Genomic DNA, 25,197 nt, shown 5'->3' with positions numbered 1-25,197 from the left:
TTCCTGAGTTCATGGGGCTTAACCATTGTGATTTTAATGTTTCACATATTTTTTTCTTAATCATACATTAGTTTATAATCACTAGATATGTATTATGTGCTTTATCTCTGTGAAGTACTTCACTAGGAAATTCGGTTAAGATCCTACCTTTAAGAAACTTATAAAGAAAGAATAAATGAAATTAAATAAATGCAGTCAAGATTAAAGGAGGTTAAATGCCCTAAAAATATTTTCTTGAGAATTCAGTGGGTGAATTACTACTGGAGAGAGGGAATTTTGAAGCTTGAAAGAAGAAACGGTATTTGCATTGATGATACTTAATATGTTTTTGCCAAGTCCACAGAAAATGAATAGTTAATATGAAATGTGAAATAGAAATTTGATTTCAGATAAAAAGTTAATTATTGTTTGAGGAAAAAAGAAATGTGTTTTATTATTGTGGATTCATTGTAGTGTAGGTGAGTGATTACTTTTAGAATTATGTAAAAGTGGTTACCTCTTCTAAGGCAGTTGTGAGAAATGATAAAAAAATTGAATTAAATTCCCATAAGTAGGTGGGTAGTGAACAAGAGATGAGTGAGTGGTTAATTCTACTTGGATTAACATGCCCGTTTTCTAGTTTTGCTACAACGTAAATGAATTTGTTGTATTTTAAGTTCTTGGAACTTATGCTGTTTATTCCTGGGCAGAAGCAATCCAAGTCAGTTGGGAAAAGGAATAGTGGTTGTTTATGGTCCCATAATTACTTGTGCAGAGTTCCCTTTCAACTAACTGAAAACTTTGGTCAAAAGAGAGAGACCAGATACAGCGTTCTAAACTTTACTATTTTAATTGACTATGATGTTTCAGAAAGGGAAAGGTAACTTTGATCCATATTTGTTCTTTACCTCTAGCTTGTGTCTAATGACAAAACTCCCTTTTTCTTTATTATCCTGATTAAATTCAGAAAACCCAATGATAATTTTTTTTTTTTTTTTTTTTGTGGTATTGAGGATTGAACCCAGGGGTGCTTAACCACTGACATGTCTATCCCTGGACCCTTTTTTTTTTTTTTTTTTTTTTTTTTAATTCTGAGATAGGATCTTGCCAAGTTGCTTAGGGCCTCACTAAGTTGCTGAGGTGGCTTTGAATTTGTGATCCTCCTGTCAGTCTTCTAAGTTGCTGGGATTACAGGTGTGCATCACCATACCTACCTATGAAGTTATTTTAATTGCTCTTCTTAAAGCTTAGATTGTCTTGTAATTTCACCAGAAAAGTTTTAAAAACATTATATTTAAAAAGACTGCATAAATCTAGTAGTAATTATTTAGTTGTTACTTACTTTTAACATTTTCCTATATTTTTTCTCTGTAAATTGGAATTTACATCATATAAGTTTATATTTGATTCAGGTATAATTGTGCATTAATGACTGGTTGATAATCTGAAATCTGCTTTATCTGTTTGATGAAACATAGTGAACATTAATCTCCTTTCTCAACTTTTTTTTGTTATAGTGAACATTATAACAATATGCGTTCTCATTATCTGTTATAATTAGTTTGTTCTTAATTTGTCTTCCCTTGTTTTATCAAATAACCAGAATGGTAGGCAACATCCTTTAATGATAATTGGATAAATAAAATATAGACAGTCATCCAGGAGTGATATATAACCAATGAGTTGCTGTTAGAAAATAATCAAATTTAGGTCTTTCTTCTAGATAAAAAGGATTGTTTAAAACATAAAAATGAAGTGATTTTTCTATATTCTTTACATGTATTCAAAAATTTTTCTTTATTTTAAAAGCTATGAATCTGTCAAGTATATTTTTTGTAAAATGTATTTTGTTAAACAGTTCCTCATTTTGAATGAGAAGCCTGAGCCCATGCTCAAATAAGCTTAGAAGATGTTGGGGCAAGCATTTCTTTTCAATGGGTTTTCTATTATTCAGTGAAACTTGTCCTCTGGTAGACTGGTATTTGACAAATTGAAGACTTTGAGCTAATGTATTTCATGAGTTATTTTATCGTTTGTCATATAGTCACACTCTAAAAACACTCATATTTTTAAGAATAGTAATATCCTTTTGAATGAAAACCCAGAGAGGAGGGTTGGGGGTGGGGAGAGAAAAGATTTTGGTTATTGAATATTATCAACCATATAAAGTATGAAGTGTTTATATAGCTTTTCAGGCCAGATTTTCCTTGCTCACTTGTTAGCTCCTCCTTGAAAGAGATACTTACCCTATCTAGTAACTAACAAAATAACTTTACCCTTTATTTTATTTTATAGGACTTCATATACTTTGGTGCTCTGTTTGTTTCAGTGTATAATATTTATTAGCTAATGTTGACAAAAATTGATGACACAAAAGCAATAAATATGTTGGGTAGAATTAGATAATTGATCATGAGTCACTTTAGTTTAAACACTTGAATATACTGATTTTTTTTTTTCCCACTGAAAGGCGTTTTTATGGTTATGTGTCTTGGTTTTTCACTGGAAAAAATTCTCTTGTTTTGGTAAGAGAGATTTAACCCAGGGGCACTTTACCACTGAGCTACATCCCCAACCCTTTGTGTTTTATATTCTAAGACAAGAGCCTAAGTTGCTTAGGGCCTGGCTAAATTGCTGAGGCTGGCCTTGAACTTGTGATCCTCCTGCCTTGGCCTCCTGAGCCACCACACGGGTGGATTATAGACATGCACCACCATGCCTGTTGGAAAATTCTTTATAATATTTTTTTCCTAGTTTTTTTTATATTGTTGATAATTATTTTAACAAATATCTTGAGTGTTAAAACTTATGTCATACACAGAGTTATCTATGTATGACCAGTGACTCAACTGGCTCTGACAGTTGGGTTGCCACATTGGTAAAGTGAAGTAAACGAACTCGTGGAAATGCCTTCCCCACACTCTAGAAAATATTCCTCAAAGAATGGGATAGAATCCAAGTCCCCCCTGGATGTCGAAAGACACAGATAGTACAGAATTCTAAATGTACTTATGAAAAATTAGGCAGTGTAAGAGGTGAACAGTAATAATAAAGAGTAAAATTAAATCGTTGTAACAGTGTACTGTAGCAAAAGTTAGGTGAATGCAGTATGTTTTTCTCTCAAAATATCTTACTGTACTGTACTAACAAAGGTTGACCTCAGATGAATAAAACTATGGAAAGCAAAACCACTGATAACAGGGGACTAATGTAATATTTTTTGTTTAAGAAATAACACTTTTCAGTAAGTGTTTAAACTTCTAAACCAAGTTTTCAGGGTGAACATGGTACTAGAGAAACCAAGATCCATCCTTAATCTTAGTAAGTCACTTCAGTTGGAATTAATTGCCATAAACCAACTTGGCTGCCTCATTGGTGTTTCCCTGGCTTCATGGACAACCTTGGTAAGAAAATCTGGATGCTTGGCTCAAACCAAGTGTTGTTAATTTCCAGCATTGCTTCCATCCCCTCGTAATTCCCTTTCTCACAGCCAGCCATCTGATTTCATAGCCTTATGATTTCCTCTTAACTGATGTCCTTGCCTAAAGCTCTCTCAGCCACCAGATCTTCCTAAAGTCCAATTTATTTGTGTAACTTCTCTAATCAAAAATAATGTAATGATTCCAATAGCAAAATGAGCATAGATAACAGGCCTTCCTTAGTCAATCATAACCTACTGTTGCAATGGGAAGCATTAACCTGATTAACATTTCTTTAAAATTTGGTATCTTTAAAGAATAGACTCTCTTTAAGTCTTTTACCTAATGTTTTAATTAATATAACTACTGTTTGGGGTAGAGAATTTTTGCTATATCTTCATATCAACTCAGTTTTTTTCCTCTTTAATGAATGGTTTCAAATGAAATAACTTAAATAATTTTAAAAATTTCTTGATCAAACTGATAATTCACTTTCACTTCTTACATAAATCCTGGTCTTTTTCACTTAAATTAACTGTGGTGAATGTGATATTCTCCTCTGTGTACATTTGCCCTTCAACCATGTGGTCAGAGGTTTGCACATCTGAAATTGGTATTATTCTAACAGTAGAACTTAAGATGCATTTTATTTAGGTAACAAGAATCTTCCGTTTCTGGATTAGAGATACGCTGGTAATTTCCAGTGTCCCTTGATGTCCATTTTTGTATTTACCTATAAGACTGTTCATAGTTAAACCTGGCAAACGTCTAACTTGAAGCTGTATCTCCTGCTATTGCCACTTCACTCTGCAACCTCCCTGCCATATTGCAGACTGTCTAAGCTAGTGCATCTCAAATATCTGAAAGGAAGGTCCAATTTTTGTTTGCATGTTTTTATTTCATTTCATTATTTTTAGTAACTCGCTTTTACTGTACCTTTTAAAAGTTTCTGTCTTTGACAGATTGGAAATTAAGGAAAAGACATATAGAGTGTAAGTCCAAATTTTTCATCATTAAACTCAACAGACATCAAATTACTCTGTCACATTCCATAAAAGTTTCTAATTACTGACAGTTTTGTTCCTGTAAGATGACTTAAAGTTTCAACAGCATACTATGCTACTATGCTTTCTTTTGACTGATGGCTCCTCTCATTCCCTGATGAATGCTAAAACTTCTTTTTCACTTGGTGAAGCCTTGATTGTTCCTCCAGTCTATTCACATGCCACCTTTGTAGAGTGTGTCCATTAAAAACAGTTTCCTACTTTGTCTCCTGGTCTTTTTCCTAAAAAATTTGTCCTTCAGTTGCTTTCTTCATTTTGATCATGTCTTGGCTTATCTCACTAGGTTGTTGATTTTTTTTTTTTTTTTCCTGACAAGATTGTTAAACCCACTAAAGGCTAGTTGATCACTTAATTATTCTTGTAGCTTCTTCACACATCAACTTCTTTATAAATATTTTTATATTTGTTATCTCTTGTCTGATAAATTCAGAATAGTGACTGTAAAAATGAAAGCTATTTCAAGTCCTCCTTAGCCAACTAATCTTGTCAAAAGGTTAGTTTGGGCACAGTGGCACACGCCTGTAATCCTAGTGACTTGGAAGGCTGAGGCAGAAGGATTGCAAGTTTGTGGCCACTCTCAGAAAATTAGGGAACCCCAAGACCCTCAACAATGTAGCAAGATCCAGTCAGAGAGAGTGGAAAAAACAAGAGTGGGGAGGTACCTCAGTGGTGAGGTGCCCGGATTCAATCCCCATTACAAAAATTCTTCTTTTCCTCAACTGTGTCTTGGGAACCTTTCTGTATCAAGAACATTCCTTAACTTGTATAGTTACAGTGGAAATTCATGAAATTGACAAGTAGGTATTTTGTTTAAAGACAACCAGAATTGCCCTTCTTGATTAATTAATTAAACCAGGAGTAGTTCTCAAAGTGCTTATAACCCCCTTTGTATTCTTAAATCATGGAGGACCCAAGAGAGTTTTGGTTTGAGTGTCATCACCTGACATTGTTTTAGAAATTTAAACTGAGAAAACATTTTTAAAACTCAAGAATGCATAGGGATGCATTTTGCTGGCCATCAAAGCAGTGACACATTTATGGCCTCTGTAAGATTGCCCTACCTCATCATGAGAGAAAGATACCAAAAGAGCATATAACATTTTAGTATTCGTAAAGTAGTGTTGACCTCCTGTGCCTCCTGAATGGATCATGGGAACCTTTTGGGGTTCCTGGACCTCACTTTGAGACTTGCTGTTTTATAGGAATTCATTTTTCTAAATTGCCAGCAGAATCTTTTATATTTTTATTTCAGTAATGTAATCTAGCTTTTATGTGTGTAGATTAGGGGTTTTTTTTCAAGCCTTATCATATTACCCACTCTTCTATTAATGTCTAGACATAGAATGTACTGGAACTTATTACCAGTGTTGGTTTGGCAGTCATAAGACAGAGATGCTTACTCAAGGAGAAGTCATTTTATTTGTGGATACTCGTAAGGTCATTCCTAGTTATGCTCTGTCAGTAACCCTGGCTTTCAAGTGCTAGCCTTTTTTATGACTTAGGAAGCTCTAAATCATTCTCCTGTGATGAGTCTCCTAACTCCAGAGGTTTTGGAGGTTTGATTATTTTTGTAATGGTTTTACAGAATAAAGTTGATGTTTTCTTTTGAGAGAGTGACAGGCTTCCCTTCAAGTCTCTCTTCAAGTCTTTCCTTCTCTCCTTTGTGTGACCTTCCCCTCCAGTTGCCTCAACCTGATCCCTGACGCTGGCACTCCTTTTCTGAGAGTACAGTCTGCTCTCTGGCAGATATTTACTTGGCCCTAGTGACTCCAGTTCTTTGTCACTCTTTACCCTTTTACCTTGGCTGATACTCTGTTAAATTCTTTCTGAGGTCTTAGCAGGACAGTCAGTCTCTAGGGTATTTAACGACTCTTCAGATTACATGGGTACTGGGTCTTCCCTCAAAGTTCTGGGAATGCATTGTGTACCTGTCAGCAGGATGGGAAAACCAAGATGGCTGCTAGTCAGACTTGATTTACTAACAGCTCTTTTTATTCTTGGTCTTTTTATCATATGATGATATCATGGTGTGAACTGCAATTTGAGGAATTAGTATCATTATAAGTGATAATCTAGAAGCCCAGTGCTCACAGAATGTTGGGAGTTTTTATATTTTAATTCTGTGTCCAAAACATAGTAGGCGCTCAGTAAATGTTTGCTGAGTTAATTTTTTTCTCATTAGTGTTGGATAAAACTCTTGGCTCTAGTAACTTAAGCCAGGCATCTCACTCTTACAGCCAAAGGAAATAGCCCTCATACTGTTGTGAAAAGTAAATGGTGCTGTCTTAATAAGAAAACCCTCACCTAATACTTAATGATTGATATTGAGGATGTACAGAATTCAGATTTCAAAGGGAACATGATTCTGTCTCTGTTAAGTACCTCTACAGTAATAATTATTTTATTATTAAAATTTTATATTAATCATTTTAGCAGTGGAATTGCTAAAACACATCTGGAATTGCTTTAATCATTTTCATCTTTCCTTGATAAGTAATGCTCTATTGTATGGCACCAACAGATTGCCTTCCAGGTATTGAAACCAGCCTTCTTTGTTTCAGAGCTTTTTCTTCAACTTTCCTTCCCTTGCCTTATTTTGAATGTGATTTCTCTTCTGCATTAACTAACCCACAATTTCTTCTCCTCTCTAAACCATCAACAACCCCACAGCTTCTGTTTTTATTTTTTTAACAGGTACTTCATCATATCATTACCTATAAACCTTCCTCAGCCCACCAGATAAAGACCAACTCCTTGACATGGCCCTAACCCAAAGTCCTTGGTTCCAACAGTATTTCCACCCTAATCTCCAGTCACATTGGACAGCCTCCCTTCATCATGCTCAGTTCTTTTCTGCCTTTAAGTGTTATTCCTGTAGCTTAGAATAGCTGCCACTCTTCTGTCTGGCCCTCACTCTTTTCTTTACATACATATATGAACTAAAAACCTACTTATAGCCTACTGTGTTCCTAGAGCACTTCTAAATGCTTCATTCATAGCAGTTGACACAATATATATTTATTTTCCTTTTTGCATGGTAACTAAAGAAGAGATTCACATGAACTGTGCGTGCTCATGTGTTATGTACTCCCTTGGTATTCACCATGCTACCCCTTTTCCTGTGCCATTTGGAAAAATATGTCCATTACATTCAAGTGAGTGAAAGTGTTTGTTACTCAACATAATCTTTATTTGTTCTATTTTTTAAAAGGGAATACTTTGTAACCTATTTGACCTTAATAAATTGCATATTTTACACTAACTACTCTTTAGAACTATTTATGATATACCTTGCTACCATCTGAATGGTAGCAAACTAACATCATAGATGGAGACCTGCTGATTTTAGGGTATTGCGTTTTAAGTATTACACCTCTTCATTCCGCTGGACTTTTTATTTCTGACAGTTAAGACTGTTTTGTTAACCATTTTCTTGTTGTTTTTGAGTAATGGTTTAAAAACTTTCCGACTGTAACTACCAAGTTAAATTTTGAGGGCTTGCCAGGGAAGAATCAAACACCCTTGTCTATTTTCTGTTGTTATAACAAAATACTCATTGTAACTTATAAATAATAGAGGTTTATTTACTCATGATTCTAGAGACTGAAATCCACAAGCATGGTGCGTGTATGTGTTCGGCATCTAGTGAGGGCCTCTTGCAGCATTGTAACATGGCAGAGGGAATCAGGTGGCAAAACAATCGCGCTAGCCAGTTGCTTTCCTTCTTATGAAGCAACTAATGCCATTATGGGGGCCTCACCCTCATGACCTCATCTAATCCTAATTACCTCCCTAAGGCCCCATCTGCAAATACCATTAACATGTGAATTCGAGATTAAGTTTCTGACACATGAATTTTGGGGAAACATATTCAAACCATATTATCCTTGTTCTGGCAGTAATACTTTCTCTTGGCCCGTGCATTGGAACTATAAAAACATAATAACAAAATGTCATGATTTTTTTTTATAATAGGACTGAGGTTGTTTTACTCTGTGTTGCTTCTGTCCACTTTTGATATTCTGATGATTTTTTTCCCCTTTCTTAACCCTATATATCCATCTCATCAAGAATAAGAAATTTAGTAATCATGTGATATAATTTTACCTTTAATTTTAGTAACTTACGTAGTATGCAGGAAATTTATGATTCAACCAGCTAAAAGATTATTTTATAAATGAATTCGAGATTAATGTTTATAGGAATATTTCCTTAGTCTTAACCTGTCACTTTGCTACAGATCTAAAAGATACTAATAGAGCTCTAAGTTTTACATTCAGTACTCTAAAATGTGGTTAAGAAAAATTCAACATGAATTCCTTAATAAGCATAATGGAACGGTTGTTTACTTTTGAGAACTAATAGCTGCTTCATCCTGTGTGATTGCTTGCTTACATAATTTGTTATGAAAGAATGCTTCTAGGTAAACCATCTCTCCCAAATGCTTGTAATTTGTTCTATTCTGCTTGGGAAGGGTTAAGAGGAGACAACATTCTGTCAAAGACCTTGTTTTTAATTTTGCTTCTCACACTGGCACAGATCCTGCTAAGAGCAGCCCAGATTAGTTCGGAAAACCTTTGAAGAGATTTAAGATGTCCTTCAGCCAGTTTGAAGGTTTTTGTCTTGCAAATCCAGTACAAGGGCGCCTGCAGGCATCTCGACCCTTGCTGTGCTGCTGATGCAGCTCAAGGTCACACTAACCCGCCCTGTGACATTCAACAACAAAAAAAAATTATGCAGTGAAACTGCTTCAGCGGTTCAGCCAACCAACAACTTCCTTTAGTGAGGAACTGAGGAAGAAGTCTTTTTTTCCCCCTCTTCCCTCTTTTTCTTTTTTTGGGGGCTTTGTGCATTTTTGCTGTAGGAAATAATCCCGGATTTCTGGTGTGTGTGATGACAAGGTCATTTCTTAATTAGAACACATGTAAAGAACAAAGCTAAATGGCTTCAAAACAGCTTTGTAGTTGATGGAGAGGATTTAAATTATTTAAAGAGATAGTCACCCATGTATGATGGAAACTGAATTCTAAAGGCATTAACTCCTTCATTCCTGTCTGCTTGCCATTTCTTTGATTTATTTATGTCTGACTTTGAAGGGCAGCATTGTAAACTTAAGACACTTTTTGCAAATATCCAATTTTACCAGGGTAAAACATAATTTATAGATCAAATTTTCATAAACTTTTAATGGAGAAGTTTTCTCCCTATGACATTTATCTTCTGGAAATTTTGACTTGACTTAGGAACTAGGAATTACAGATACATTTTCCCTCTGGCAACTGTGATTTATTTATAATTTGTTGGGGCGATGGTGAGTAAAGTATTTCTTTTTTGCCTCAACTTCTCTTCTTCACTTGAACTAGTCGGTGATTTAGATGTCTAGTTGAGCAGTTTGGCCCAGCTTCTTTAGAGATTCCAGCACATATCATTCAGGTTTCCCAATTTTCAAAGAATTGGATTAGAAGACAAGCTTTTTTTCTAAGGAGGAAAAAAAGCAATTTTAATTTAAAATAAACTTTAAGAAAGTTGTTTCTCAACATGTATGACTTTCTTGGGCATGATGAAACATGTTCATAAACACAGGATGGCCATGTGGGTTTACTGTGCTTGTGGGGCATGTTGTTCCTCTTGTTGCCTGCTTGTGCAACTGCCAAATACATTAGTTGGAATCATTCCAAGTGAATTGACTTTCTGTGCTTGAGACATAATGCATATCACCTCTGCAGCACTAGAACCGAATAATCTGAGAGTTAACTTTATGGTTCACATTATCTTTATATAAATTATATGTAAAAACACACTGCGGTTATTTCTTTATACACAAAATCACATCATGTAGATAAATTTTACTTCAATATTATTATACTAGCTGAACCATTTTTTCCGAATTCATATCCAGTTGCTTTCTCAAGTGGATGTTTTCTGAAAATGTAATTAAAGTACAATTGGGTCATGTACTTTATAAAGATGTATAGTATTTTAAGTGTGATTATTTGAAATGATATTTTTAATTTATAAGCCATACTTAAAAAATTTAAGTCTGAGGTGATAACACGATGGATTGTCTAAGAACAGTTTAGAATTTACTAGACATACTCTGAGGGATTTTCTTCTTGTCAAGAAAAAATTTCTTTAGGTTCATGGAAAGGAAAAGGACACATATACATTAAGATACATACTTTTAGATAGAGATTATTTTAAAGGTTTTCAGGTTTGCAAAAAGAAAATGTAGAAGGACAAATCTGTATGCAAGGAAATGGTTAGTATGATTCAGTGCATCTTGCCCTTGCCTGGAGTCTAGTATGCCCTAAATGTCATGTATGACCCAAGCTCACCTGCTAGTAATTTCTAATTTACTGTCCTAATTCATCGATTTGTTATCACTAATTGTTCTTCATTTACTTCTGTGTAGTTTCCAGTACCTAAAGGGTTGAAAGGTTGCTGTAATTGGCACCCGCAGCTGCTCTTTCTTTTGACAGGGGATAATTTTGCAGCCTATGCTTTGTGTGACAGCTGCCTAATTGGGCATTCTCCCCTTGTAGCAAGCCTGCCTCCTCCAGCCTCCCTGCTGACAAATGGTGGTGGATTACAGATGAGGACACGCTGACCCATTCGACCTTGCTGAGACAGCGGGGAGGGGCCTCCTGCTACTTGAGGGAAGCTTTAGGTCATTTAGAGGACAAGGTCATGAGCCAGGTGGAGAAATGACATGATATCACATGACAGTAGCCTGATGACATGGTCAGTGTGTCAAGGACAAATACATCAGTATTGATTAAACATTATTGCAATACTTCATTGAATTTCCTAGTATTTCTTAATTGTTCTTACTGATTTTTTTTTTTTTTAAGGAAAAGGAAGAGTGCAGAATAAGACGTGTTATTTTAACAGTGGTAAAGCAGTTGTTTACATACAAATAGAGTTGGTCTAGGAAACCTCCTCGTAAGTTTCTTCACTTAGAATGTTTTTAAATTTTTGCTTAGTTTGCAACCTTTTAACTCTCAGTACTTTTCAATAGTTATTTGGAAATTAAAGCAGGCAAATTAAAATGAGGTAATGTGTGATGTCAAAAAAATACTTTTCTCATCACACTACCTTAATGATTGACATAGCTTTTCATATTTTGAATGAAAGAAAAATAAGCCAAGTGAAATGTCTAGTTGAAAGGAATCTCTAGATTCATTAGATCAGATATACTACCGTTACCCTAATTATAAAGTGTTAAAGATGCTTTTAGATCATTTTGAGACTTGAAAATATTTTTTAAATGGCATAAGATTATACTTAATGTGAAAACGTCAAGATAAATGGAAACCTTGTATATTTTTTATTAATGGTAATGAGATGCTTTTCTTGAAGTAGACTGGAGCTGTTACAATATATTTTTAAGTGTAAATCATAGGAATACATGCTGAGTTTATTAACCCTATGTTAATACTTGAAATTATAAGTCCATGAGGACTGTATTGAGTAGTACAATTTATAAAAATGTCTTGTTTTAAAAACAGTGAATGTTTAATTCAGAGAATACTGATCATGATTCTCATTTCTGGAAAAGCAATTGTAGGGTACTGTTGGACCTAAGCCTTTAGTTCAACAGGAGGTAATTTTATGCTTCTGAGATAAAAAACGAGGAGTGGTAAAGTGTGATGAATTAGTTCACTGAAGTAGACACATCTGTATTTTCATGACACGTGTGTGTATGTGTTTAATTTTGACCGTGCTGTGCATGTGTTTAGCTGCTTTCAAACCCTGACTCAAGCTTGGTGGAGGTTTAATCCTGTGCCCTTGCACACGTATACTTGATTAGTAGTTGTGGTTATCTCAGCAGAAGACATACCGCCCTCCTCCTTGTATTGGTCGGGACCTGGGCATTGGGGAGTCAAGGCAAAGGAGAAAGAAAGAGCTTTTGCATTAGTATTCTATGAAAGCCTTACTGTCTGCAGAACAAATTGATTGCTCCGGTGTACCTGTGCTTGGCACTACTGCTGTGAAAGAAAGGTAGGGCTGTAATCTGTTTTATTGTATTACATATTGTGACACTCCAGGAATATTTAACGTGCACTTTTTCTATGGCACGTGCTCTAACTCTAAGTAAAGAAAAAGGAAATAAATGAATGAAAAGTATGTCAGAGCTGTGGGCTACAGCTTTGTTTACTTTAGTCCATGAGTTCATTCGAATAAGATAATTTTGCTGAAAGCGTCCCTGGGAACATAACCTAATTGATAACGAAACCCTCTAAAGTATTCTGAGGTGCTAATCTGCTTCTTGGCTTGAAATGTGTCAGACAGAGATGAAATTCACGCTAATATTGTAAGATTTAAACTACAGAATGGGAGAAGTCGTAGAGGTGGTTATGGATATAATCAGTTTAGGAAATTATTTCAAATTATTTTTCATATTTTTAAAGGTCCTATGTGGTGCAGAAGAGAAGGAAGAGATTTTCATTAAAAAAAGAATAAAGGTGTCCAGTATACTACCTTAAACTATACAAAGGAAATTAATAAATGTGTTATTTACCTTTTTTTCTATTTTGATTTGTATATTATAAATTCGATTCTGTTGCAGTGAAAGAAATTACATTATTTCTTTTCATATAGTTTTTTTTTTTTTAATTCTGTGAATGTTTTTCAGTCTTATACAGTTTGGGATTGCCTATTATGAATAGAATAAATATTTTAACTTCTACAAAATAATTAAAATACCTGTGGTTAGATTAGACTCTTTGCAGTTTTTAGGATTTCTTGAAAGGTAATTGTAGCAACACTTTTTAGGTTGCATGTACATCTGTGCTGTGAGGGGAGAGAAGAAATTCCTCTTGTCCAAGCAAGCCTCCTACTGCATGTGAACTGCAGGCACCTTTTGCTGTCTGTCCCCATTCTGATCCTTCAATTACAATCAGAACACTTGATTTAAGTGAGAGCAAAATAGCTCATATTAATACATTCATGGAACTAAAATTGTTTTCCATTGTTTATTTTTATATTCTTGAATTAATATAACTGCACATTGTTCAGATTACATTTTGCTTCCATTTAAGTGTGTAGATGACTATTCTTTATATACTAATTATAAAGGTAGGATACAGATTGCACATAGGCTAAGGATATCCATCTAAACTTACTCATAGGTAACTTTTATAGAAAAGGTACAAATAGAGAAGCATTTTAGACATAGTTAATAACAAGTATAAATATACCAACCCTGACATAAAACAGTGACTATAATTAACTATTTCAGATTATGTTATCTATCAAGGATATGGGTGTTTCAAAGAACTTTTGAATTCCAGTATGTTTTAGGTTGAATATAGATATAAACTTATTACTAATGTGTATTTATACAAATAGTTTTATGAGCTTTTTTTCTTATTGAAAAAAGCATTTCTTATTGAAAAATTGTGGAAGAAAATAAACCATAGAACTAAGAATCAGAATATATTATTTTCCAGAATAAAAAATATTCTTAAAATTTTTCCAGTTTTGTTTAGTTGTTAATTTTTGTAGTTACCTTAAAATTTTGAAAACCTTAGACTCTTTCACCCTTTCAAAAGAAATATTTGGCATGTGTATTTGTGTGTGTGTGTGTATGTGTGTGTGTGTATGTAATTAACTAGAGAAAATAAAGGATAGACTACCAAGAAGAGAAAATTGATGTTTACTTTTTCTTCTTTTCTTTTCTTTTTTTTTTTGGGGGGGGGTGAATGTAATGGGAGATGTTTTTAACAGACAAGGACTTTATTTTGTTTACCAAATTGTCCACAATGCTTGGCACTATATCTGGCATGTAATAGTTGCTCAGTAAATATTTGTCGAAAACTTGAATAACAAATGCTCACCCATCCCCCATATTTCTCTCCCTATTTATAATTTCGGTTTGTGCTATGTGCATTTAAGTGAATTTTAACATCCGCCTGTCTTCTGAAAGTATTATAGATACTGATGGAACAAGAATTCATTTTTTCAAAACCAACCTGAGAACCAGGTATACAGCCTGTATTTCCAGAATAGTTAAGTGATTGAGCTTTATCGTTCTTCCTCTTGTGTACCTTAAGAGTTCTGCACTTTCATTTGCCTCCATTCTTTTTGCTAATATGTTGACCTATGGTGCTAGATTTTTTAAAAAGCTATGAAATCTGTTTCTTACAGTTTTATTTTATGATGTTTGATCCATTGTGCTAACAAACCAGTATCAGCATTATTCTCACCATTCAAGAAAGTTGTATGTTAACTTTAGTCAGAGAGATCTAGGTAAATTGAGTAATGGAGAGATAAAACATATTTGACATGCTGACAACTAGTAATCCATGAAATTAAAGTTACACATGAGAACAACTTTATGTGGATGACACTTCTTTAAGCCCACTTAACAAGCAAACTTTTTATTGTTTGTTATTCAACATTAGCTAAGCTTGAACTGGAGTTCTTTGAGCAGTGGGAACCTTGGAAATTTCTATCAATAGCTCATTTAACTGATGAGAACACTGGGCATTATATAAGTTGATACTTAGTCACTTTTATAAATCTACTTAGTACCTGAGCCAGAGCCAAAATAGAAACTGCCTGGTTTTAGGTAAAAAAGGTTGTTTTTTCCTCATGGAATCAACTTTATTTCATTTAAAACTTCTAAAATAACACTGTTAACATTACCCAACCAGAACACCTGTAGAATTTATGAAAACTCTAATTTATAACCAAATAAAATGCACATCAAAGCGAAACTAACATTGTTTTGATTTGCAGCACACACACCGAGTTGTAAATTGCTTCCTATGGAAGCAATGTATGTTTATGCCAAGAATGGGTGACAAAATATTGGATAATATAAAAATTCAAAAGATCTTTATGTAGAATTATATTGTCTAAAATAAATTTGTGAATAGTGCAGTCACAAATAGCTACTTTAGATACTTAATATCTCAAGGCAATATTCTCTTTATTAGTATAGTCATGACTAGACTGAGGAAGGAAGCAGGTAAATGTGGGTACCCCACCCCCCCGGGGGGATACTAACTGGACTTGACCTCTTTTAAGGATGACTAAATGTGGAATTGTCAAATTCAGGAAATATTCAGATTGCTCATAGAGAGATTATAGACTCCAGAGGATAGAGTGGTACTTGCAAATATATCCCCGCAGAGCATGGCATATAGGTATCCAAGGAAACTGATCCAAAAATCTAGTGCCCAGTTGAAGGGCTGACAAAACTAGTTGAGTGGGTCAAGCCTTCATCCACCTGGGCTAAGATTACTGACTAGGTTTTATTACAGGGAAGAAATGAATAAGGAGCTAGGGATCCTTTTAGAAAACCATACTGAGCAAATATGGAGGCTGTGGGGAAACTAGTGAACATTGGAAATGTGGATTAGGAATGTAGCTTGTTTCATGTTCACAACTAAGTTTATAAGTTTTCAGGTCACAGGAATGGCAGTTAAACTGTTTCTAGACCTTTCCACCCCATTAGTGGAAAAGAAATCTCCAGCCCTGGACCTTTAGTTCAGTAGTTAGGCACAGTTTACAAGCAAATGAACAACTCTAAGTGCAGTTTCCCCATATGCAAAATGGGAATGGTTCATTGTTGTATCTACCTCTTTTAAGTTTCTGAAGAGACATCTATAGTACCTAGATAATTATGATGATTTTTTTTTGTGGGTTCATGTGTCTGAGTATAAAGTAGCCATGCCCCCTCTTCTGATGTGTTTTTTTTTTTTTTTAATAATAGAGGATTTGACTAAGCTACTATAATATGGTGTACTAGAGCTCTTTGACATTTCAGAATTATTGGTATATTCTTTCCATCCTGTGTTCATAAAATTCTTAACTCCTGTTTTTAAACTATTAATGTATTCACAAATTTTAACCTAACATACTCTGTGATTTTAATAATATGATTTCCTCTCCCGTGGCATGCACTGTCTTGATTATTTGATTTTTATTAGTATGGAATTTATTTGTATTATTGACTATTAAAATATGTATCAAACTACATCATTTTTTAAAAATGTTGTTCTGTTTTGTTTGCATTACATTGTTTTGTTTTGTTTGCATTACTGGGGATTGAACCCAGAGGCCCTCTACCTCTGGGCTTCATCCTGTCATTTTTAAACTTTTAATTTCAGACAATTGTCTGAAAATTGCCCAGGCTAGTGTTGAACTTTTGATCCTCCTGCCTTAGCCTCCCAAGTCACTGGGATTACAAGCACATGTCCCTGTGTGCGACTCTGCGTAATTTTCAGTGTCCACCTTTCCACCTGAAAGGGTAAAATGTCTAAATGAATCATGAATCTCATTAAGAATATTGTGAATGATTTGGAAAACGAGAGACCAAAGCAGATAGGGTAATTTTAATTTGTTTAAATTTTAGCTAAACTTTTTTACTTTGTTCAAATTCATTAGTAGTTTCCAGATTTTGTTTTCTTCCTTTAATTGTAGAAATTTCTTGGCAATTACACTTTTATTAGTTTTGTTTTGTTTTGGTTTTTTTGTAGATCTTTAGGATACTGGGGTGACCTGACTTGACTTCACAGGAGAAAATGTCAAATGGAATAGCAATTAGCATGATACTCCTCTGAAAAGCAGAGGAGGAATATTGAACATATCTTATGATTTGAACTCAATTTAAAACAATGTTTTACTTTTTAATTAGATAACACTTAAAGGAGGTATTTCTTTTGATCTTTATAAAACGTATTTCTTGCATGTAAGAAGAATTTTTTAGTTATATCTTACAAGCTCTTTTTTTTTTATTGGTTGTTGATTAACATTTATTTATTTGTATGCGGTGCTGAGAATCGAACCCAGTGCCTCACACATGCTAGGCAAGCACTCTACCACTGAGCCACAATCCTAGCCCCTTTTATTTGATTTACAGTGTGTGTGTGTGTGTGTGTGTGTTTAAATTGTGTGTATGTATGTGTGTGTGTCTGTATTCCCTGCCAGTTGTTTCCCAGGATTGTATATATAAATAAGTGGTGAGACAAAGAACATGATTAGTTTTATGTTATGGAGCAAAAAGTTAATGGCTCAAACATGCCCATAGTAAACAGAATAAAAGTAGTCTCTCCTCATACAGTAATGGTGGAAGATGGGTGATAAATACCTAAAAAAAGGAAAGCAGGCAAACAAAATATAATTACTAAACAAGAGAAATTCTAAGACAACTGTGTTCTCAGGGTTTCCTGCAAGGAATAAACAGGAGGCTGGTTTATTGAAGACCACTGGGAAATGTATTAACTGGTGTTTAAACTGAGTTATGGAGGGAGGCAAAGAAGTCAGTCACAGAAAGAGCCAGGTGTAACTTTCCAGAAAGAGGAAACTATACATACAGGCACAAAAGGCTCCATCCATGTTTTGGGATCTGTGGAAACCTAGGTAGATAGAGCTGTGCCATCCAGGAGAGAAGCCACCAGCCACATGTGGCTTTTTCTACCTGAGCTGTACAGAATGGTGAAATGAATACATGCCAATGTACAAGAGAAATATGAATTATCCTGAAATTTTTATATTAACACCATCACATTTTGGATAAGTTGGGTTAAATAAAATATACTTTAATTTTACCTTTTTAAGTTTTTTAAAGTACTGCTACTTTACATACATACATGCGATGAGATATATACGATTGCATATATGTGTCTCATTGCATTGTTTCTGCTGGGTATTGCCTCACTGGAAGAGTGTAATAAGCAAGAGACTGAATGACGTGTGATAAGGCTGGTCAGATTCACTGGTGCCATTTAATGCCATGCCTTCTAGATCTTAGGTTAGAGAGGAGTTCAGACTTGATTCTAAGTGAGTTTTTAATCAAGGAGTCTACCATTACAAATAGCATTGGCTATAATTTGGAGACTGTGTTGGAGGGGGAACTGGTACAATAAAAATATAGACACAGATAAATGAGTTATCACAACAGTTGTCAGAAAAAGTTACCTAAAAAATAGTCTCTAATAATCTGTGATTTCTCAGTCTTTTTTGATATAATTTCATAAGCTGTGGGTGTAGGTACTGGTTTGGGTTTATATATGTTTAAGAATTGTGTTTTTACCATATTCATGAAATATTAAAATTCTTATAAAATTAAATTTCTGCCAACCATTTAGAACACTGTTTTCCATAGAAATAGTAATACTTTAAAAAAAATCTTTGAGTTTTGAGAAACCTGCAACATTTTTTAATGTCTTGGGATTCAACTAATTATTTGGTGTTTTTTTGGCCTTAGATTTCAAGTTAAAGAAACCTTGTCATACAGTCCAGCCTCTAATCCTTTTACTCTTCTGTGCAGTAGGGCTTATCTTCCTGTTTTATGCAAACAACAAACAAACAAACACCTGAGACTTGAGTAATTAAACTAAGTTGCCAAAGTTAATATTGTAAATACTGATAGACCCTATGCTAAAACTCAGATCAGTCAGGTGTATATTAGGATTTCTGCTCATCTGAATGTTTTTTTTTTTTAATATAGTATGTATGTGTGTATCTGTGTGTATGAATGTGACTTAAGTTTGCCATTTGTTTATGTGGATCAGAGTCTGTATTTATAGTACCACCACTTAATTTGAAACTGTAATAACTAATAATCTTTGGCTTTTTGTTGTTACTTACTCTACTCTCTGATGGTACAAGGTTTTGGATTACAGTAGTACACCCCAATCCAAGGTTTTGCTTTCTGTGTTTTCAGTTACCCAAGGTCACTTATGTTCTGGAAATGCTAAGATCAAAATTCCAGAAATAAATAATTCACAAGTGTAAATTGCATATCCTTCCTTCTGTGTGATATAGTGAAATATTGTGCCATTCTGTTCCATCTTTGTCCAGTGTATCCATGTTGCATACCCTATCCTCCTATTATTCATTTAATAACGGTCTTGTTTATCAAATTGTTATTATGTCATAGTGCTTGTGTTTAAGTAATCCTTATTTTGCTTAATAATGTCCCCAAAGCACAGTGATGCTAGCACTTTGGGTATGCCAAAGAAGATGTAAAGTGTTTCCTTTGAGTGTAAAATTGAAAGTCATTGACTTAATAAGGAAAGGAAAAAATCATTCTGAGGTTCTAAGATCTGTGGTAAGTTGTTATCCATAAATCTCTTATAGTGCCTAACTTTAAACTTTATCATGAATATGTATTTATAGGAAACTACCAAGTGATAATAAAATATATAACGTGGTTCTACTTTAGATATCAGATTCCATTAGCGATTAGGAAGTGTCAGGTACTTGGTATATGATATTATATAGAAAATAGTTTAAAATACTTGAGTATCTAAAATGTTTGCAGTGTAGTACTCCTTTAGTTTCCTTTATATTGCTTGATTTTAGAAAGAATAGATTTTGCTTAGTTACTTATATTAAAAAGCAGTTATACAAATCATGATAGATATCTATCATGGATGTAAGTAGCAAAAAGTGAACTGTTTCTTTGAGGACCACTATATTGGATGTTGTACATACATTTCATCTTTTATTTTTATAACTGCTCTATTAAGCAAGTTGATATCATACATACTAAACTGAGGTTCAGACAGATTCACCCAGTCATATAGCAAATGGATGAATCCATTGTAGGTTTTTAAACTCCTGGTATTTTTTAGAAATGAAAATGTGGGAAATTTTTTATTGTAGAAATTGCTGAAGAGTATAAAATGAAGCTCTTTCAAAAGTGAACTGCAGAGAGTCTGGCTTACTAGATTTCAGTTTTAAACTGTTGAGATTAAAAAAAAATAATAGTTAAATGTTCAGATTGACACTTGGTGGATTAGAGTGGTATCTAGTCCTGTGAGTAACCAATACAGTGAAATATTCTTATGAAATAAAGCTTAAGAGTTTTCTTAGCTCAATTTTTTGTTGTTATTACTGGTTTTGGTTTTGTTATTTCTAACCTGTTGTCTCCAGCCTCATCATTGTTAACATGAAGATATCAATACTTAGTATTGCCAAACACAGAATTCCCCTCTGGAGTGTCAGAAGTGTCTTTCTTATCAACATTTTTGTAATGACTAAAAATTAGTTGTTGAACAGAGTTTTTTTTTTTTTTTTTTTTTTTTTAAGGAGATTTAACCATATTTTTTCTCTTCTCAATTATGCTTTTGCTAAGATTTGGCAAGTATCAGCTATCTGCTGACTATTTTTAAAAATTATATAGTTAAAAGTAGAGATCCAAGGCAAACTTTAATTTTTGTGAGTTCTGATTTCATTTTTGTTCTTCCTTTTTTCTGATTATGCAGAACTTCACTTCAACCTTTTGTTCTGAACAGAGGTTCCAACCAGTTCTACTTCATAATGTTTATGCTATTGAATATATTTGGAAGGAAAATATTGCCAAATTTAGGGAATTCTTGTTAGTACACTGTAGATGTTTTTAGTATATCAGGTACATATTTTTCTCCCCTTTGTGTCATGCTTCCTGTAATATATATACTTTTGCGGGGGAGGGCCATCCTTGATAAATCAACTTCACTAATTATTTTGTAGCGAATCCATTGTTATTACTGGGGTTGTTGTTGCTGTTTTGGAAAATAGGTTTTGATTGTGAAAATTTGAATGATATTTTATATAAATGGAAGGCAGAAACTTATCAAACATTTCTAGCAATAGATTATAAACCACAAACTGAATTTATGATTATGTTGTTTAAATCACATCCTTCACATTGTAGTTTATTTCAAAAGTAGAGCTCCTCCCTTAGATTCCATAAGACATTCAGAATACAGGGGAAAACATAGTTAAAAAAGAGGAAAAAGAAAAAAGTTCTTAAAGAAAAAAGAGCTTTTTAATCCTGGATGTGGTTTCTTACCATCTTAAATATTCAGTATTTCTATAGTCATTACAGCATTTCTATAGTCATTTTCTAGTATCATACTAGGGGTTATCTTGGTCAATCTTTGTCATGTCTGAGCTCACTTAGAATGTTGTAGGAGGGTAATGGAATGGTGAACACCTTGTCTCCTGTTACTTCCTCCTTTCCATAGAAACGTATATTACTTTCTGTATCCTGTTTACTTTTTGAGAATGTGTTTATTTTAATTTCTTTTCATTGTCCATGGTTATTACCTGAAAAACTCAAATGTAAAAAAATCTGGAGTGACATTTGATCTCCCTTTTTTGTGGGTAAGAAAGATGTTGAAATAATACATTTAAATGCATCTACAATGGGACTGTATACTTAGTCCTGAAAGGACCATCAGTCCTAAAAGGTAGAGAGCAAAGAAAGGCAAAGTGATTAGGTTTAGCTGTACAAGAAGATTCTCAAGAAGACCTTTATAATATGAAGCCCAGGAACATGTGGCAGAATCTTAATGAGGATCTTGCTGAGACTTGTGCTTTCAAATGAGTAAAGTAAGGCACAAATAGAAAATCACATGCTTTTTATTTATTTATTTTTCTTAAAAATCCTTCACATCCCCCGAGTGCTGAGAGTTGGACCACATGGCCAGATTTCATCCTTCCTCTTTTGATCCTATCCTGGTCCTGTTAATAACAAGAGGAAAGAACTGAGTGAGAAGCAGAACTATAGGAGTAGAAACTCCTGCCTTTTTTTCTTGATTGTTCCACCGCAGAATAATTATTATTTCTGACTTCTTCCTTTAGGCAATTGTTAAAACATTTTGGACCAGGGCTGTAATCTAGGATCAGGATCTGCCAGAGTTTAAGAAGAATTGGAGATGTGAAAACTCAGTTTATAGCATGAAAAGAAACGAGAAGCACTGATCTCAACTGATCCAGGGTTATCTTCTAAACCTCACTGAAAACTTTCACTCTAGTCTGACTGCAGGCTGCTTACTGTTACATGCTATGCACATTTCCACTAGAATTAGGAGCATATTTGACTAGGGATGGTAGAAGTTAGCTGATTCAGGATCCACTTATCTAATATTTTGTTATCTAGCCCTCTGAGAAAGTAATATCTGCTCTTTGTTTGCTAGCTAACTTATAGCATTCACCCACTCTTTGTGCTGGGTTTCACTTAGGAATTCATTTCCCATATCTGCTCACATACAACTTCAATACTAGCATCTCCCTTAAGATGTAATCACCTCTTGTCAGGTTCTTGCTCTTGCTTCCTCACATGGACCCTTTTCTTCTAATTAATAGACATAGTACTGAGGTTGCATGTTAGGTAAGGATATTCCCTCTGAGTTTGCTTTTCTTTAATCCATCATTCTCAAGGTTCTCTTGAACTTGTTCAAGGTTCATCATCTACAGCATGTACAACCAGCTCTGATTCACAGTTGGGCATTAACCCTGGTATTGTTTAAGTGCAGTCACCCATCTCACCCTACTGTACCATTCTCAACATAAAGAATGTGGCCTTCATGTCACAGTCAGGATCTTTTGTGGTTCTGAATACCCAAAGTGTTCATATTCAGTTCATAAGTTAGATAGGTAGAATTAATTTAAGCCTTGAGAATTGAAAGATGGAAAATAAGAAGAGGAAGAAATCAGGAAGCAAGAAGGAATGCAAGGGAAAAAATGAGTGCTTTTTGGGCTGGAGTGTTCTTAGGCTAATGATACTAAAATCATGCTTTGAACCCACTTGATGAATGTGCACCTGATTCTGATGTACAAAGAAGTACTCTTGAATTTAGTGGTCCAGATTTGTTGTCATTTAGCAAAATTCTGAAGTGGGAGAAGTAAAAAAATAGAATACTTGTGCTATGTTATGGCTCATCTTTTCCTTGATTGATGGGAAGACTATTTTTTTTGTTTTAGATTCCATGTGGAAAGAATTGAGTTTTTGTGTTTTTTTTCTGTTGACCATAGTCTGAATTGCCCTCCTTTTGAATATGAGACTTTTTTTTTTTTAACATCCAAACATTTCAGGCTGCATCTCCCAGCACCCACTTGTCCCTGTGTTCACACATGCGCACATGCAACAGTATTTCTATTCATGTATGTACAGTAACTTCACAGTCAGTGAAACTGCCTGACTAATATTGGAAATAAAGATTTATTGACTTTTAAATTTAATAGAATAGAGAGAAAATAGTAAAACAATTTAAACCGTCAAGTTCTTCAACATCAGTAAGTTTCACACAGCTGTAGGGATAACTTGACGAAAGGACATATTCAGCCAGATGGCCTGTGCTGGCCTCCTTCCCATTCCTGCAAAAGATATGTTATTCACTCCCAGGGTAGCTCAGGGAAAGAGCTGATTATGGAATTAAAACAACCAATGTCCAATTAACCCCTGTTTTGGTCAATGTTTCCTACACAGTTTGGATAATTGACATACTTTAGTTCCATCAAGGGAAGCAGCTGGTTTATTGGTTAGTGCAGGCCCCTGGGAATAAGAAATCTGAAATTCTGTTATCAGCTCTGCCCCTACAAACTTAAGTATGACCTTGGGCAACTTACTTACCTCTTCATGTGTTAGCCTATCTCCTTTGAAAATCAGAGATACATGTTGCTCTTTAACCATACATAGGATGAAGTTTACTATAGAAAAAAATGAGAAAAAAGAGCATTGATATATACAGAGTTCCTTGGGACCATGAATAAAAGGTGCAGTTTAGCATACACTTTGTGAGCACAGAATCATAGTGATGTTATGATGACATGGTCAGAAGCCCCCTCAAGCAAGCTCAAGTACCAGGGGATTTAATAGAGGTATGCAGCAGCCCCTTCAGGAACCCAGTGGCAGGTGTGCTCTGTACCTCCTCGAAACCCCTCATTCACCATTTCCTCACTGCCCTTCTATCTTTCATTGACCCTCTTCATCTCTGCTTCTCACTGCTTTCTTCTCCTCTCTGAGCATACTGATTCCTCTGTATCCTGCCTATGAAATGTCTCATTATGGCCACCCTTAATGAAGTCTTCTGTCTTTCTTAGAATTCCAGGTCCTAGGAGCAGAGATGACTGGTCCATTTCAGTTAGGTTCACAAAGTTGGTCCAGTTCCCTGAAGGTCAGGGAACAGGTTCTTTGAAATTATTCTATGCTTTAAGTGATCCAGTGTCAGGATCCTCTCTGCCACATCCTGCGTGGAGGAGGAAAGGGTTAACTGCAAGAGGAGGATGTTGTCGGTTTTTCTATCTATCACCCAAAAACCTTATCTACTAAATAAACACTTGAGAGCCAATACTCTTTTTATGAGAGAGGGTGTGACCAGTCTGGCCCTACCAGTTCTGGCCTCTTTACAACAACCGAGTCGTCCAACTCTCCTTTATTTATAATATGCAGGTAAAAGGGGGCAAGGACTGGGAGGAGCTTCTTCTGTGATGGACAGGATAGGGTGGAGTTAGGGGAGCCATTCTCTTAGGGGGAAAATTCCAGAAGGAGACAGGGAACCACTCTCACACAGCGCCACATACTTCCCAGCAGTCCCTAGAAGCCAGGCCTCTGTGTCACATGACTCAACCTAGTCTGATTCTGCTAAATAAGGACGGCTTCCCACAGTCCAGTGTTACAAGATTATAAAATTAAAGATTTAGTTAGTTTAAGTAAATTATTTCACATGCCCAAACTTTTTTTTTTAACCTTATACATAAAATATGCTAAAATACTTAACAGATAATTTTCAGTACCTCTGAAATACTGAAATACAAAGACAAAAATAGTCTTAACCATCATGGAACATATAGAGTGACAAGCAAGCTAAAAAATGTTAAGAAAACTCTCTGGTCTAGTTCTATGTCTATAAATAACAGAATACTTTCATTAAGTGCTTAGAAAATGCTAGATATTATACGAAGTGTTTTATATATACATTTCATTTAATAAAATAGCTTTATGGGGTAAT

General features: G+C 34.7%; 1 protein-coding gene across 1 annotated transcript in view; it reads left to right on the top strand.

Annotated features, from left to right (window-relative positions):
• The window catches only part of Nrip1 (nuclear receptor interacting protein 1), a 76,562-nt gene that overhangs the window by 35,002 nt on the left and 16,363 nt on the right, over positions 1–25,197 (top strand). The window lies entirely within an intron of this gene.

Source organism: Sciurus carolinensis, chromosome 9 (genome assembly GCF_902686445.1).
Source record: "Sciurus carolinensis chromosome 9, mSciCar1.2, whole genome shotgun sequence".
NCBI lineage: Eukaryota > Metazoa > Chordata > Mammalia > Rodentia > Sciuridae > Sciurus > Sciurus carolinensis.
Note: the sequence above shows the minus strand (reverse complement) of the source record. Positions and strands in the feature narration are given on the sequence as shown.